This window comes from Alligator mississippiensis, chromosome 1 (assembly GCF_030867095.1).
Source record: "Alligator mississippiensis isolate rAllMis1 chromosome 1, rAllMis1, whole genome shotgun sequence".
NCBI classification, from domain to species: domain Eukaryota; kingdom Metazoa; phylum Chordata; order Crocodylia; family Alligatoridae; genus Alligator; species Alligator mississippiensis.
The window spans coordinates 239,690,128-239,707,139 of NC_081824.1; the positions used below are offsets into that span (position 1 = coordinate 239,690,128).

A 17,012-nucleotide genomic window follows, 5' to 3' on the forward strand; every position below is an offset into this window, starting at 1 on the left:
ATGCACTACTGAGGTGGGACCAGGACTGGATCTGGCACAGAACTACTATCCTGTCTCCAGGAGATCCCACAAGGTCTTACAAACAAGCCTGATTTCATTCTCAGATGAGAGCACTGGTTTGGCTGATAACGGTAATCCCCTAGATGTAATATACTTAGAATTTTTGCAAGGCATTTGATTTAGTCCTGCAAGCCACTCTGATGAAAAAATCAGCACTGTATGATGTGACTGGAGCATGTGTTAACTGGATTAAAAACTGGCTAACTCGAAGATCTCAAAAGTAGCTGTCATTGGGGAATCCTCATTTAATGGGGGTGTTTTTAATTGGGTTCTGCAAGGATCAATTCTAGCCCCAACATTTTCATTTTGATCTGGAAGCAAATATAAAATCACCACTGATAAAATTTGCTTTTGACATAAAGACAGAGTAGTCAATAACGATGAAGGGGACAGCATCAATTAAGAGCAGTCTGGATCCTTTGGTAACTTGGGCACGTTCAAACAAATGTGTTTTAATACAGTCAAGTGGATGGTCATGCACTCAATGAGGAATGTAGGGCACACAAATGTATGGGGAGAGGGAGCATATCTTGGAAAGCAGTGACTCTGAAAAGGATTTAAAATAAACAACTGCTCATGAACTCTCAGGGTAATGGTATGACAAAAAGGATTAATACATAAACTGTAGGATTAAAGTAAGAGTTAGGAGGAAATTTTACTTCTACACTTGCCCCTGACTGCACAGTTGGTACTGTGCAGTCATTTATTACTTCTTTAGTACTAAAGTACTAAAAGTACTAAAGTACTAAATGACTGCACAGTACCGGTACTGTGCAGTAGGGGTGTGCGAAACAGGCCGTATTTCATTCACATTTGGATTTGGCCTGAATTGGGGAAAGTGATTGAATTCGTTGATTCAGATCACGGTCCCGATTCGATTCGGCTGTATCCGAATATGAAGATTCAATGCTGATTCGGAGAATCAGCGATTCAGCAATAGACAGAGATTTAAATGTTTTTTTCTATGTACCTCAGGGTACCAGGTGCAGCTCATGAACGCTGTGATGGTGGGGCGCATGGAGCATCCAGACCCAGGAGGCACCAGCTGCTGATTGGGGGGGGGGAGGAAGGGGGGGGCCCATGCGCTCTCTGGCAGACCCAGAAGTGGACCGGCAGTGCTTCTGGTCCACTTCTGGGTCCGCTGCTGTGCGCGCTGGGGACCCCCCTGCGCTCCTGTGGGACGCTCCATCTGCCCCATCATCTCAGCATTCATGAGCCGCCTGGTACCTTGAGGTATGTAGAAAAAACATTTTAAAGCTGTGTCTGTCTGAATGCTGAATCTTTCCAAATCTCTCCAAATCAATTTGGAGGGTTCTGATTCGATTCGGATTTGGAAATTCAGCCGCTGAACTGGGCCGAATCTCTGCCGAATCAAATCAGCAAATTTGAAGCTTTGCACAGCCCTACTGTGCAGTCCCCAGTGTCGCATCATGGTTAGTGCCTGCCGACGCTACATTGCTGTAGTGACAAGCTACGTCGGCATAGCTCATTGCTACGGTGACATAGCATCTTATGTAGACATGCCCTATATGGCCTTAGTGAGACCAATACCAGAATCCTGTGTCCAGTTCTTTTAAAGGATGATGAAAAATGAAGTGTGTGAAGAAAAGGACCATAGAACTTATTTGCAAGCTAGAGAGAGAAAATACCTTGGACTTCACAGAGCTTCATCTGTTTAGCTTATCTAAAAGAAGACTGAGAAATGAATTGATTAAAGCATAGAAATGCTGTTACACAGGGAAAATGCCTTGTATTAAGAGTCTCCTTCAATGTAGCAAAACCTTGGAGACTTCCTGTAGTAATGATTTCCAGAATTTAATCACACAATATGTGGAAAGTGTTTTAGTGCATCTGTTTTGGATGTCAGCTTTTAATTCTACTTGGTATTCAATTCCTTCATGTAATGAGACAGGGTAAACAGAATTTCAATGCCATTTATGATTTTAGAGATATCATATCCCATCATCTTCATTTCCTTTGTAAGGTGCGGCCCCAATCATTTAAATCTCTTCACATAAGAACTTTCTATGACCATTAGTCTATTTAAAACCAGGGCTACATATAGTATTCCATATGACACTGTGCCATGGAGTTTACACAAAGGCAGTATAATATTTTCCATATTAATTTCTCTCCCACTCCATATTCAGCCAAATACCTTGTTTTCTTATTTCACCACAGTTTCAAGTGGAGCAGGATCCACAGTGAGGCTGCACAAAGTCAGCATCTAGGGCAGTAGATGTGACTGTATTATGCAAGAAATGAGCAACATGGTCATTTACAAAAAACAGGTTTCAGTTTCCATCTGCAGTCACATGTACACATTAATGCTAGATACGGCAAAAGCTTACATGTTTATAATTTTACTCACATAAATAAGCTTACAGATTTTATTCAGCAGCAAAGTTAATTATACAGGACGTGTCTATGCGTGCAATTAATATGCATGAATAAATAAATTCCAGTACAGTTCACGCAAAACAAAAACAAATCCTTACAGATGTCTTGAAAACATAATGGGTTCAGAAGAAACTGAACTTTTAAGCACGATGTCATCATCACTACAACCTACTTATTACCAGGGAAAAAGAGCTTGGGATTATTGAATGCACATGGTCAATGAGATGCAGGGAAATCCAAGAATCTATTAAACACTTTAATTGGAATATATTTTTGACATTTAGATTGAACCTTATCCAGTTTCTCATTATTAAAAAATATGTGGCTCAGTTTCTTGATTTTAACAAAGAACATAAAAAATGAAATGAGAGTTCCAGTAACTCTGGACTGTTTCTTCTTCCAAGAGTGAAAGAGCTGTTGCTGGCTTCTTTATGATACTCCATTTCCCACAGGAAATTGAGATGAGCCGATCTCTAACGATGCCTGTAAGAGCACTTAGTTTGCCAAACTGGATTAGACTTTTACTCTATCTTGACAATGCTGTGGTAGGAGTCCTTGCCTGACTCTTCATATGAAAGTAAATAAACATTAAAGAAGTAAAAGTTAATGCACTAAACGAACTGTGCATGGTGGGAGGGATTCCCTCCTGAGGAGAACTGGAAAATGGGCAAAATATTAATGCAACATGGCATTCCAACAATTTGGTACTGCCTTAAATTTCACTTTACTAAATTGCTGTTTTCTTAATAAAAATCTGCAGAAATTCAGTACATTTGAATTCCAAACTGAATTCTTAGTTTGTCATTCCAAATCAAACTCCTTTACTCTGAAATGAGCTGCTGCTTAGAGTCCTTTACGTACAGTTTCAAGCTAGACCTTATAACTGGTTTTCTCACCTGTTATGATAGTTACAGATGGGCAAGTTATTCTGTAGCCTGGACACAGGCTTTTAACTACCTTCAAGATTAGGACTAGAAGCTTCAGATAGATCTAGGACTGAACTGGGAAACAAATGAGTGCGTTGAGCATTGTGATGTGTTTTCATAATGTTGGAGAGGCAGGATACAGTGTGTTGAGCACATTTGAGTTTCGGTGTAGGCCTCAGAGTCAGTCCCTGTGTAACAATGCCATCTAGAAGAGACAAAAGTTGGACTGAAGTGTTTGGATCTTCTGCAGAAAGGAAGAGGCACAATCTGGTTATTATATGTACTTGAACATAAGATGACCCTGAATATAAGACAACCCCTGCCTCCCCATAATTAGATTCTGTATATGGAAAATGTATACATTTGTTATAATTTTCCAGGTATAGAATCTAATTATCGGGGGTTTGCCTTGAATTTGTCCCTAATACAGCACAGAAAATAAATCTGGAGGGTCAGCTACCTTCTGCCACCTCTCCTTCCCCCCACAACTTCTTTCTCCTGCAGCCCCTTCCCCCGTCTCTTACTGTCAGACCCTGCTCTCCCTGAGTACATTGGAAATGAGGAGCACATTTGAAAACACTGACCTAGAAATAAACATGCCTGTAGTAACTTGCATATATGGAAATTACTACAGGTACCCATAGAATTAGTTCATCCAGAATTGATGCAGAATTGATTCCATTTTTTAAAACTGCTGCAAATTTTAGCACAGGTCCTTCATAAACACACTTCTAATCAGCACTTCTATACATACTTGCATAGTATAAACTATTTTTCTTTTTTTAAGGAACATTTTTTCGTGTTCCAAGTCAAATCAGCTAAATCAATTCCAAATCCATGAGTCATTCAAGAACCAAATGTGGTCCTACTACTGGCAAACATCCTCCACCCCTCCTGGGGCTTCAGATGCTTCTAAATCCTTTAGTGGGTATCCTACATGCAGGCCCAAGCCGAGAAGCTTGGGGGTCGGATGCCCCCAAGTTTGGCTTGCCCTCGGCTATATGGCCGCAGGAGCAGGCTAGGGAGGAGTCCCCGTTTCTATAAAGTCAGCGTGTAGCTGAGATTCTCCCACTGGAAGCTGGCCAATGGGAAGCTAACTATGAGGGTCTCATAGGGAATCCTGTCCACAAGCAGACAAGGGTGCAACCTGCCACTACACAGTGCTATTTTTATTTCATTATCTCAGTCGGTGTATTTTCTCGGATATATTTTTACAAAAGAAAGAAAAAAGTATGTCTATATATAAGGTTATATATATCTACACTCCTAGTATCACACCACAAAGAAAACTTTCACCCATTACAAGAAATGCATCCACACACCCGTACCAAGGCCTGCTTCTACACCCGAACCTGTTACAATATGCACATCGTGCACAACACACACTAGCAAATCCTGGTTGCACAGACCAGGTAGCACTTCCCTTTCATCCCTACCCCGCTTGCGGGGTCACATACTCAGTTCATCTGCCCTCTATGTTGCTGTCCCTCCAGCTCCCACTGGAGGAGTCGCTGCTGCTATTGCTGTCACTGTCTTCAGTTCCACTTGTCCCTTCCTCTTCCTCGCTGTCACCGCCCCCTTCTCCACACAGGGGGAGTTGGTTCTGTGCCACATGTCTCTGCCAGTTGACTTTGGCCGCATCCTATCCATCCTCCACTACTGATTTCTGGTAGTAGGTCTGGAGGTCACTCAGACCCATTTTCACACAGCCTACTGCCTCTATGTCTATTTGTCTGTACAACAGGAAGCTCCTGACCTTCCACAGGGTGCTCCTGACACAGTATGCAAAGTAATTGAAATGGGGTGATGGGCTCCTCTGGTGTTTGGGGAGGTGCCCATATGGTGCCACTTCTCTAGTTAGCTGGCTGATGTTGGTCACCGCTTCACAGAACTGCTCCACCCTTTTCCATACCTCTTTGCTGCAGGTACAGAGCCAGAGGAGGTACCTGATCATCTCAGTAGCTCTATGACCATTGAGCTAGGGGCAGCTGGGTCTCCTCAACTTGCCCTCTCCATGTCTTTGGGCCCTCATTGGTAAAACTCAGTGAGCTATGAGCCAGTTCAGGTCCTTGTGATTTGGCACAGGTCCTCGTGGTCGACTACACAATTATGCATGACATTATTCCAAAGCTAAAAGGCTCATAATTTACCATATAATTCATTGGGCTGGGCCCAGCAGAGACAACAGCAATTCAAACCATGCTGACCTCACAGCTCAGCACTACTCAGTATGAGTGTCTACTCCAGATACCCCCCCCAAAAAGGATCCATATGCTAATTAGCCTCCCACTAATTACTGGAAGCAGGTGTTCTTGCCACGAGGCATGGAATCCTCAAAAAAATTACATGCAGATAAGGCACAGGGCAACCTGGTCTGGCTCCATCTTATGGATGGCAGGGCCAGGCTAATCATGTGTGACAGGCTGAGAAAGAGCGTGACAGAGGGATTCTGGGTAACCTGTTTGGCACCCCATTTGTTGTTTGCCAGATATTTAAGACTAGTTAAAAACAGGATTCCTTGGCACAGGTCAGCTGTGGGAATGAAAAGGAAGCCAAATGTATTCAATATAGTGGCTCACCATGACTTAAAAGACACTTAGCCCTGAGGGGAGCTGAATGTAATGGGCACTTTCATATAGTTTATTCATATGAGTTGTAATAATCTATCATTTTGGTATGTTCTCATCAGTAGTATAGCTTCTTACCTGCCTTGGTTAAGTTAAAGTGTAATGGTTTGGTTGATCTTGTATAGTATCTGGACTGATGCTAGAAGCCCTGGGGGGAAAGTGATGAGGTGCTGAGATGGAAAAGGGAAAACTCTCGGAGCCTGGTCTGGGAGTGGAGAGTGGCAGCAGTTTTGGAAAAAGCTTTATTGAAGAAAGCAATGAGGGAAGAGTCTGGTCGGTAGAAAGAGAAGAAGGAGAGCTGGTCAGGAGGGAAAAATGAGGAATGAAACAGTGATTGAAGGGAAAAGGAAGATTATTAGGAAGTATAAACCAGATCTACATAGAAAAAGAAGATGGGAGGAAGTGAGAGATGGACTGGTAGGTAATCTATATCTGAGAATAAGAGCCGTAGTAACAGGGGAAGAAGAAAAGAAAAGTCAGACAATAAATAAATATGTATAGATAGAAAAAAATATTGTTTGAAGTTTTGGATGTTAAAGCAGAAAATATGTTGAGAAGACACGTGATAAATATGGTATAGGGACAGGATTGTAGACAGCTTGGGTGGTAATGAGGGTGGATGAGAAGATACCTGGTGGGATAATGCATTTGCTGCCAGCAATCAAAGTAGGGCCACACTGAGGGTTTACAGTGCATAATCTCTGTAGCAATCTGACAGCCTAATCTCTGTAGCAAGTATGGGCAGGAAGGGAACCTGGCTGCATACTGCTGGTATAGAATATGCTACAGATATGGAGGGGAAGGGAAAGGACACAGGGTGACAGAATGCCAAGAAATACTGAAGTGTTATTTGTGGAAAAGAGTGACATTTACAGCGCTGATGCCTGTAGTCCTTCTCAAATAAAACTAGATCTACAGAGGAGCAGCAGAGACAGAAAATGGAAAGTGGTGAAGAAGATGATGTTGAATCAGAATGCACGACAGTGGAGGAGACACCACAAGAAAGACGAGCTGGGGAGGAAAAGAATGAGGTTTCAGTAGGCAGTGGTGAAGCTGGCAATAGAGGAGGGTAAAGAAGGAAAGATAAGTGGAACCAAGTTTGAGACAGAAGAGAGAGAAGGGCAAGAGGAGAGAATGCTATAGGAAGAAGGAGGAGTGAGGATAGAGCAAGAGAAGAAGAAGACAGTCAAATTGGGAAAAAAAGGATTCACATGCTATGAAGCTAAGAAAGAAGAAGATGGACAAAGAGAGGTGGAGGGAGACAGGTTGACTTTATTGGAGCGTATGTGGTCTGGGTCTAATGGAGAAGAGAAAGTGGGGGAGGGAAGCGAAAAGGTGCAGGAGAAGGGAAAAGGGAACCTTTCTCAAATGTTACAGCAAGAAAGCAACTGGCAAAGACTATGGGGATGTGAAAAGGAGGAGGATTAAAGCCAGTGTCGTCAAGCAGCAAAATAGAAGACTTGTAAAGTAGTGGAGATGTGAAATTTAAATGAACAAGTATGACTTTGTGTATTGCACCTATATCAGAAGTGTATTATCAAGGAAGAGATGGGATAAGATTATTCCAGTACTGAGTGGGGTAAAAATGGACATAATACATTTTCAGGAGTGTAGAATCCTATGGGAGAGGGATTATAAACATTTTGATGGGCATGGGGAACATCATGGTGGGCATGGCTGGATGCAAACAAAGCAGCTGGAGTTGTGATTTTGCTCAAGAGTGAGGAGCTGGAAGTGTAGCAAGTACAAGCGATCATGGAAGGGATATTGCAACAGATGGTAGAGTTTGAAAAGTAATTATTAGATATTTTTAATATATATTTTCCAGCTGAAAGAGAAGGAAGGATGCTCTGTTTAAGACATTAGAGGTATATGCAGGTGGAGTTAGACAGCAAATTCTGGTGGGGGATTTCAATTGCATTGCTAAGCAGGGGGATAGGAGAAGTGATAGAAGGGAGGGAGAGCTAGATAGCTTATCAAAGCACTGATTAATATAATAAAAGAAGGAGGTTTAAACGATGTATGGGATGGTGAGAAGGTGATTACGAGGATGGAACTGAGTGGGAGACAGTTGTCAAAGATTGATTTTTGTATTAACATCAAATGGGCTATGGATTAGAAAGAGGGAGATCTTAGATGTGACCATAGGTGGAGGGAGAAAATATTATTGGGGGGGGGTGTTGAGTGTGTGTGCGTGCTTGTATCCACCCCCCCTCTGAAGGTAAACCTTTCATGGGGAGGAGGCATGGAGGGGTGGGCAGATTGAGGCCCTTGCAGTGAAGGAGGGGGTGGGGTAGAGGCAGGGGCAGGGGTTGGAGTGAATGGGGCCCCAGGCTGAGTTGTAGGAGGGTTGGAGCCCCAGCAGCAAATCCAGGGGCAGGGTGAGGGTCTTCTGTTACTGTGTGTGCCCCGAGGTAGGCCCAGAGGACACGTGGCCCCTGATCTGTGCACGGGGTGGAGCCAGGCTGCACTCTTCATCCTGCTGCTGCTGCCCAGGACCAGGTCCATGCCATGTGCCTGCCATGCACGGGGTGCAGAGCCCAGCGCCAGGACATACATCACATCACTCGGCTCTCGAGGTAGTGGCAGTGGGATACAGAATGCAGCCCACCTCTGCCCAGCTCGCAGATTGGGGGGCACATGCCCCCCAGGCCTCCCCTAGGGCACAAGTAGTGGTGGGAGCCCCCCAGCCCCTGGACAAATGCCTAGGCTCTGATCGTCCCACGACCCAGCCTGGGGCCCCATTCACCCCTGCCCCTGACTGCCTCTGTCCCACTTCCTCCCACACTGCAGGGGCCTCGATCTACTCCCCCCCGCCCCCCCCCCCCCGCAAGTCCCCTCCCCTTCAGAGTACACTGAAAATTGCCTGGCTGCCATGCAGGGCAGTAATCCACATGCTGGGACTGTGATCCTGGCTGCCCATCTGAGTGTGCGTGCCCCTCCCTCTCCCCCTCCACTTCCCCTGAAGCAGCCTGGAGCCCGTGACCAGGCTGCCCTGCGGCCCTACCCACTGCCCCTTATTTGGGGGAGCTAAGTTCCGTTAGCCTTGGCCTTCTGCTGCCTATGGATGTGACCTTCAGTGATCACTGGATGCGGAGAATGGAAGTGAGTTTAAAAAAAAGTGAAGGTAGGGGTAAAGGGATGTGGAAGTTAAATGTTCAATTACTACAAGATGAGAAGGCCTGTCAAGAATATGTGCAACTGTATAAAGGATGGAGGACTCTGAAGAGATATTACAAAAGTGTCTGGGGATGTTGGACTATGAAAAAGAAAGTTTTTCAGAAATATTGGTCAAAGAGAAGGGAGGAAGAGCTAGAAGAAGTACAGGCAAGGGAGCAGGAATTTTTAAAGGAGGTGGTAAGAGGAGTACAAGTGAAAGAAGAATTGGAAGACATAAGGTGATGGTCTGAAGAATGGTTCAAAAGGAAAACAGATGAGAAAATCTTTCTGACCAGAGCGTCTTGGGTGGAGAAGGGGGAAGGATGGTGTAAGTATTTTTTGGCAAAATTGAGGAAAAGAAGGAAGAAACTGAAAGCAGTGACAACTGAAGAAAGTCAAGGAGAACAGAGGGTGAAGGTGTTGGATGCGGTGGTGGAGTTTTCTAAAGAACTGTACAAAAGGAGTGGATGGAGGAAAAATGAAGGTGTTCCTTGAGGGGATGAAGGAAGGAATAGAAGATAGCAAGGCACAAAAATGGGAGGAGAAGTTAAGCATGAGGGAGGTGAAGGACTGCTTAGAAGCTTGCAGGGAAGAGATGGAATTCTGGTGGAATTCTATTAATTTTTTTTGGCAATGCCTGGAGACAAATATACCAGAGACATATAGAAAAGTAATGAAGCATGGGGAAATAGGGGAGGATTTTGCAGAAGGTGTGATAGTTTTGATATTCTGAAAGGGAAAGGAAAATGTGTTAGGCAACTGGAGGCCAATAACCCTTTTAAATGTAGACAACAAATTGATGGCAAAAGTTCTGGCCAGAAGAATGTGTGACTGTTTAGCAGATATGATACAAAAAGAACAAAAGTGTTCCACTTCTGAGAGGAAGATATACCAGACCCTATGGTTAATGAGAGATGACATATTGGTGTGTGGGCCGGGAGCGGTCCGCAGCCCTTTTTTTTTTTTTTTGCACGGCAGGCTGTGGCCAGCAGCCCGGACACACTGGGTCAGGGAAGGCAGGCGGCACGCTAGAATTAGGCACGGACGCATAATGGTTGATTTAAAATTGTTTACTTACACCATAGATGGTCGCGGTGTAGGCTGGAAAACTTCCAGGAAAACTTTGCTTAAGCCCTAGTTTAAGGACTCGGACAGAGCTCTGGATTCACTCACACGAAGTTTGCTAGGCTCCGTGGAACTTGTGCGCGCAGGGAAGGGTACGTCGAGGGATCGTTCAGCAACGGGGAGAGGCGAGAGGCTGATCAGACCCCTATAGCCTTCTTGAAATACACGCTGGGTCCGATAGGCTCCGCAGCGCTTAGAGATCTTCATGAGACGTGAAGTCTCCTCCTCCTGATGTTCGTGGAGTCCTCCAACTTGGGCGGAAACCACTCAAGCCTCTTATAAGGCTAGCAAGCCAATCGCTAGCTGCCACGTAGGAATAATTTAGAACTGACCAATAGTGGGGCACAAATCTGAATACAAATGGCGGGAACTCCTTGCAACGTGCATTTCTCTTCTGCAGCGAAGAAATGCACCCTGCAAAGAAAGCTACAAGTGGCGGGAAATAATTCAGAAGTGCCGAAGCGCACACAAACAAAAAATCACACCCTTGGGTTGTGACAATTGGATGTGCAAGAAAGGAAAAGAAACACTGTGTGGCAGAGCACCTCTGGTATCTGCCACTTTAAGAGCCTGAAGAGGCAACTGGCAGGTGTGGCCCAGCTCTGATGAGTAGCCATTTTAAGATTCAGGCCAGCAGAGCTAGAGGCAGCAGTCTGCTGCCTGGCACTGAGGAAACAATATCTCCCGGTGGAGCTGCTGCTCCGGTAAGACTTGGAGGTAAGGGCAAGAGTGCATGGGGATGGTTAAGTGGCTGTTGGTCCTGGCATGACCTAAAACTGCACCCTGCTGGGGATGGGTGGCCTTCTGGGGCTGTTCATAGTGGAACAGCCCCCCAGAAGTGCCAGGCCAGTTACCACAGTGGTGGAAAGCGAGTAAGGGCACCTAAAACCTCAGCCCCTGCCTTCAGCTGGGTCATTTGATGTCAGAGGATGTAGGGGGACAGGCATGGCTGTGGCCACCTGATCCCGTGTGGGGTGCAAGACCCTGGAGAGTGAGAATGGTGGGCCAGGCACACCGGTGAGTGGAACTTGAGCCTGCAGGGTATGTGTTTGACCACAGACTCCAGCGTAGTGGGCAGAGTATGTGCCTCAGTGGAGGCAGAGGTGTAGGGCAGGGTGCAGTGGGGCACCTAACAGCCTGCACCAGAGTGGTAGTTGGGAGGCTTGGAGAGAGGGGTGAGTAGTGAGGCCCTGCGAACAGGGGGCCTGAGATGATGCCCTATGAGGAAAGGGTGCAAAGGGGGTCCCGCTGAGTAGGGGTCTTGAGGGTAGGCCCTGCTAACATGGGGCTGAGTTAGGTCCAGGTAAGCCTTCAGGTGCCTGAGGCCACAGGTGGGTCTGAGGCCGATTGGGTGGGGTGGCCGAGGAAGTGCTGCAAGTAAGCAACGGGGTGTGTCAGGAGCCCCTAATTAAGAGCAGCAGGGTAAGCGACCCAGCCAGGGACCAGAGGCAGAGTCACTCCAGTGTTCTGCAAACTGCCCAGCACCCGCTTGGATGAGGGTTGTGGGAGAGTCCCAAGAGGCTGTGCACTTGCTAGCCAGGGAGTGCAGGGAAGCAAGCCCCAGGACCCTTCGGCTGAGGGCAGGGTGAGTGTGGCCCTGGGAAATGGAGGGGCAGTATGGTAGCAGCCCTGCAAAGGGGCAGTATGAGACAGACTGCATGAAAGGTCACTACCACTGAGTGGGAGAGGCCTCAGTGAGAGGGAGGCGGTATGAGTGTGACCTGTGATAGGGCAGAAAGTGAGAGGCCTAACACTGGGATGAGTTGAGCCTGGCCTCAGGCCAGAGCCGAACACAGTTGTCAGGAACATCTGTGTGGTTTGGGATGCAGTATAGGGGTGGTTGGAGCTGCATATATGGGCCCAGGAGAATGGGTGTCCAAAGGGCAGCCTCCTGCCTAATTAAGACCTTAATTCTTGAACAACAAGGCATGGCAGGAGAGAAAGGCAGGCGGTGTGCCCAGAGGCAGGTGGGAGACTAGCACTGTGGCTGGTCAGGGAGTCCCCACTTTGCCACACATGGTAATAATTAATTTAGACCTAGAAAAAGCTTATGATAATGTTGAACATGATTTTATGTTTCCAGTATTGAAGAGGATGTGGTTTCCATCAAAGATGATTGAATGGGTCAAAGTGCTGTAACAGTAAAGCAGGAAGTTGAGTACATGGTTACTTGAGCAAAGCATTCCGCATACAAATAGGGGTAAGCCAGGGATGCCTGTTATTCCCATATGTTTTTGTGTGCATAATGGAGCCATTAGCACAGAGAATTCATGATAAGCTGGTAAATTGTGTGAAGATACCAGGAGGAGGAGAATTTAAATGTTCATTATACATGGATGATGTGAACATAGTGACACAGGATGGTGTATCAATTGAGAGGGTAATGAAGCATACTGAGGACTATGGTGAAGTGCCAGGGGCACAATTAAATAAGATGAAAAGTACATTGATGGTTGTGGGGAATTGGGAGATTTTACGCTAGTTCAGGCTGAGTATGGTAGAGGGTGTAATCAAGGTCTTGGAAATCCCAATGGATGCCAAAGTAACAAAGGCCTGGGAGAAATTAGAGATAAGAATGAGGCAGATTTGGGGATCATGGAGTGGTAGAATGCTCTCTTTCAAGGGTAAAGTGACTGTAGTGAAATTGGTATTCTTGCCGATCATCCTTTATACAGGAGTGGTGTCTCCACTATCATGGTGAAAGACAAGGAGGGTACAAAGGCAGAAGTGCATTTGGGGGCGGGGGGAGGGGGTGGAAGAGAAAGGAGCTATACAAAGCTAGGGAATAAGGAGGTGGGGGAATGCCAGTTTTGGGAAGCTTTGTGTACACTTACTTTATAAGTCTGTTCTGTAAAGAGATAGCGGAGGGGGTGGGGAAGACTGTATGTTTCTGCCGTTACTTGGCAGGAAGAGTGTTAAGAAGATGGCGCTTGTATGGGGGAGATTGAAAAAAATTTGTGGGCGTGGCAGCCACTAGCCCACTATGCAAAGATGGATAGCTCTGTAAGGGTAAACAAACGTGAGGGGTTGGGATTAGAGTGCTTGAAAGACTGTAAGAAGGTGATTAATATGATAGAAAGAAAGATAACAATAGTGGGGATCTGACAGAAAGACAGATGACAAATGTGTGGAAAATGACAGATAACAGACTGAAAGGAGAATATATGGCTATCATATGGATGATGATATGGAATATTCTTCCTGTGTAGGCATTCAGCATAAATGGGGTTTAGTAAGATTGGTGCCATGCCCGAGAGAGGGATATGGGGCTGAAGAATCTGTACTGCATGTATTTTAGGACTGCCCGTTTGTGCAAGGGGTATGCGAGGGAGTGCCTCATTTTTTGAGGGCAATTGATATGAACTGTGACTTAACATATAAAATGGCACTGTATGGGTTAGTGCCCAAAGAACTGGAGAGAGAGAAACGGAGAACCATACTACTTTGTGAGACAGTACCAATATGGAATGGGAGAAACCTACTGTTGGTCAGGGGACTGGCTTTCATGAGGCAATTTATGAGCTGATAAACATGCAGATGAGATGGGAAAGCAGAAGACACAGAAGAGATGGAGGAAAGAAGAATGGCAGTGTTCCTTCAAAAGGACAATGGGATGGAGTAAAGTAGTTGCTTCTTCCTGGGTTGGGGGAGTTTCAGGAGAGATTAGAGTATTAATGGGGAAAACAGGTGCAATAAAAACAGGGTATTGTTGTAGTGGATGTTGCCAAATTGTGTGTTAATGTAGTCTCTTTTAGTTGTTTTGTAATAATAATAATAATAATAATAATAATAATGTTTCCCTTCAGCATCTTGGCCTTTTTGGCTAAGATCAAGTGTAACACATTTTTGGCGCCAAGGGGAGGGTGTTGGGGCTGCCTCTGGCCCACCCAGTGCCAGCCTGATATTGCAGTGCCTTCAGACCTGGTGCCAGTTCCCTGTAGAGAGAACATCTGCCCTTTTTTTAATGGCCATAAAAAAAAAAGTTCCCATCAGGATGTTTGCCCTATATGGGTCATGTGTTTCATAGTCATGCTCAGCGTTGACTGCATTTGCTCAGTTTCAAAGCTGGCTTCCATTGCTGAGCACATGCTGCTTTTGGCATCAGTTTGATGATAGGAAATGTATTTAATGAGGCTTCCCTGTATGTGAATGTAAGGCAAGAGGAATTTCCTGGTAAAATGAGATAAATAAGCTCATAGATCCAGCAATGCCTCTCCCCTAGTCGGCTCTCTACCTAATGGAAGAGATCTATGGGCTGACTAGGGGAGAGGCACTGCTGGATCTGGTTCTGGCTAAAGGGGATGATGTGGTGAGTGACCTGAGGATTGAGGGAAAGCTCAGTGACAGTGACCATGAACTGATCACTTTCTCTGTCCAATGCAGGGTGGGCAAATGTCTCAGCAAAACAGAAATCCTCAACTTTGGGAAGGCTGACTTTCAGAAACTCAGGAGACTGGTCAGCCAGGTACTAACAGACTATGGTAAGGGGAGTCCATGAGGAATGGTTGTTCCTTAAGACTGCAGTCCTCGAAGCGCAAGGAAAATCCATTCCATCCTGTAGGAAAGGCCAGGCTGGGGAGCCCCTTTGCCTCAACACAGAACTTTTGGATCTCCTGAAACTAAAAAGAGAAGCCTATACCAGATGGAAAACAGGAGTCATTACCAAGGAGGACTACACAACACTAGTCCACACCTGTAGAGATTGGACCAGAAAAGCCAAGGCAGAAACCAAATTCAGACTTGCCACAGACATCAAGGACAACAAAAAGTCCTTTTTCAAATGTGGTAAGTCAAAGGAAAAACAAAGGCAACATTGGAGCCCTGTTAAATAAAATGGGGCAGCTGATGTCTGACGCTCAGGAAAAGGCCAGTTGCGTAAACGATTACTTTGTGTCAGTCTTCCACCTTTCCCAAGGGGTCACCCTGTCAGATAGGATGCAAAACATCCAGAGGGTGGGAGATGGGCCTCCAACTGACATAGATCAAGAAAGGGAACACCTTGAGAAGCTTGACATCCACAAGTCTGCGGGCCCAGACAGAATGCACCCAAGAGTCTTGAAGGAGCTGGTGGACATCATAGCGCACCCTATGGCAAAGATATTTGAGAACTCATGGTGCTTGGGAGAGGTACCAGAGGACTGGAAAAGAGCCAATGTGGTCCCAATCTTCAAGAAAGGAAGGAGGGAAGACCCAGGGAATTACAGACCAATCAGTCTGACATTCATCCCTGGAAGTCCTGGAGAAAATTATCAAGGGTTCCATCAGCAGTAGGCTAACGGAAGGCAACTTTCTGAGTTCTAGCCAACATGGCTTCATTGCTGGAAGGTCTTGCCTGACCAACCTCATCTCCTTCTATGACCAGATGATGCATTGCCTGGACAAGAGAGATGAAGATGATGTCATATATCTGGATTTCAAAAAGGCTTTTGACTTGGTCTCCAATGATATCCTCATGGCTAAACTGGAGAACTGCAGCCTCAACCATCTGACGGTCTGATGGCTGGCGAACTGGCTCCAAAGTTAGACCCAAAGAATATTAGCTGATGGGAGCGAATAAACTCAACTGGTGCAAGGTAACCAGTGGTATCCCTCAGGGCTCGATGCCTGAGCCAATACTCTTCAACATCTTCATAAATGATCTGGATTCAGGCACTAGATGTGTACTAGCAAAGTTCATAGACGACACTAACTATGGAGGAAGGTGGTCACGCTGGAGGATAGGCTCACAAGGTGGGAGAACCAAAACCTGATGGCATTTAATGCAGAGAAGTGCAGGGTACTCCACCTTGGGAGGAAGAACCAGGATCATACTTATAGGCTTGGCAGTGCTACACTTGGTAGCACCATGACTGAAAGAGACTTGGGGGTCTTGATTGACCACAAGATGAACATGAGCCACCAATGCAATGCCGTAGCTGGCAAAGCAAACCAAACTCTGGCATGCATCCACCAATGCATTTCAAGCAAAACCAGGGACATCATCCTCCTGCTCTACTCAGCCTTAGTGAGGCTGTAGCTAGAGTACTGCATCCAGTTTTGGGCCTCCCACTACAGGAAGGATGTGGATAAACTTGAGAGAGTCCAAAGGAGAGCCACCCACATGATCAAAGGCCAAGAGAGCAAGCTTTACAAGGAGAGGGTGAGGGACATGGGGCTTTTCAGTCTGGAGAAGAGAAGGCTCAGGGGGGACTTAGTGGCAGCCTAGTATATACGGGGGATGCATCAATATCTGGGAGAACAGTTGTTCACCAGGGCTCCCCAAGGGATAAAAAGGTCTAATGACCACAAACTTCTGGAAGGCCAATTTAGACTGGACGTAAGGAAAAATTCCTTTACAGTCTGAGTGTCCAGGGTCTGAAACAGACTCTCCCTCCCCCCCCCCCCCCGAAGTGGTGCATTCAAAAGGCATTTGGATGCATATCTTTGCTGGAATCATTTGACCCCAGCAGACTTCCTGCCTATGGCAAGGGGCCTGGACTCAATGATCTCACAAGGTCCCTTCCAGCCCCTAATGTCTACGAAATCCTAGGACCATCTATCAGTCCAAGAAGACTCATCTGCTGTAGTCAAGATTTCTGCAAGCAGCCCATTTGCTTCCACTTAGCATATACCAATTCCAGCCTAGAGTGACCAAGAGTGCATGCCCCAGTGCTGCTCTTGGGCTGTTTTTGTACAGCATGTTTGTGGTGTGTACTCAGAGCTTCTCTATGGCAGC

At 45.9% G+C, this 17,012-nt stretch overlaps 1 protein-coding gene and 1 pseudogene across 2 annotated transcripts in view; both read left to right on the forward strand.

Moving 5' to 3' along the window:
• TBX15 (T-box transcription factor 15) overlaps positions 1-17,012 on the forward strand; it is a 192,203-nt gene that overhangs the window by 139,687 nt on the left and 35,504 nt on the right. The window lies entirely within an intron of this gene.
• On the forward strand, positions 14,100-14,232 carry LOC132247955 (U2 spliceosomal RNA; annotated as a pseudogene).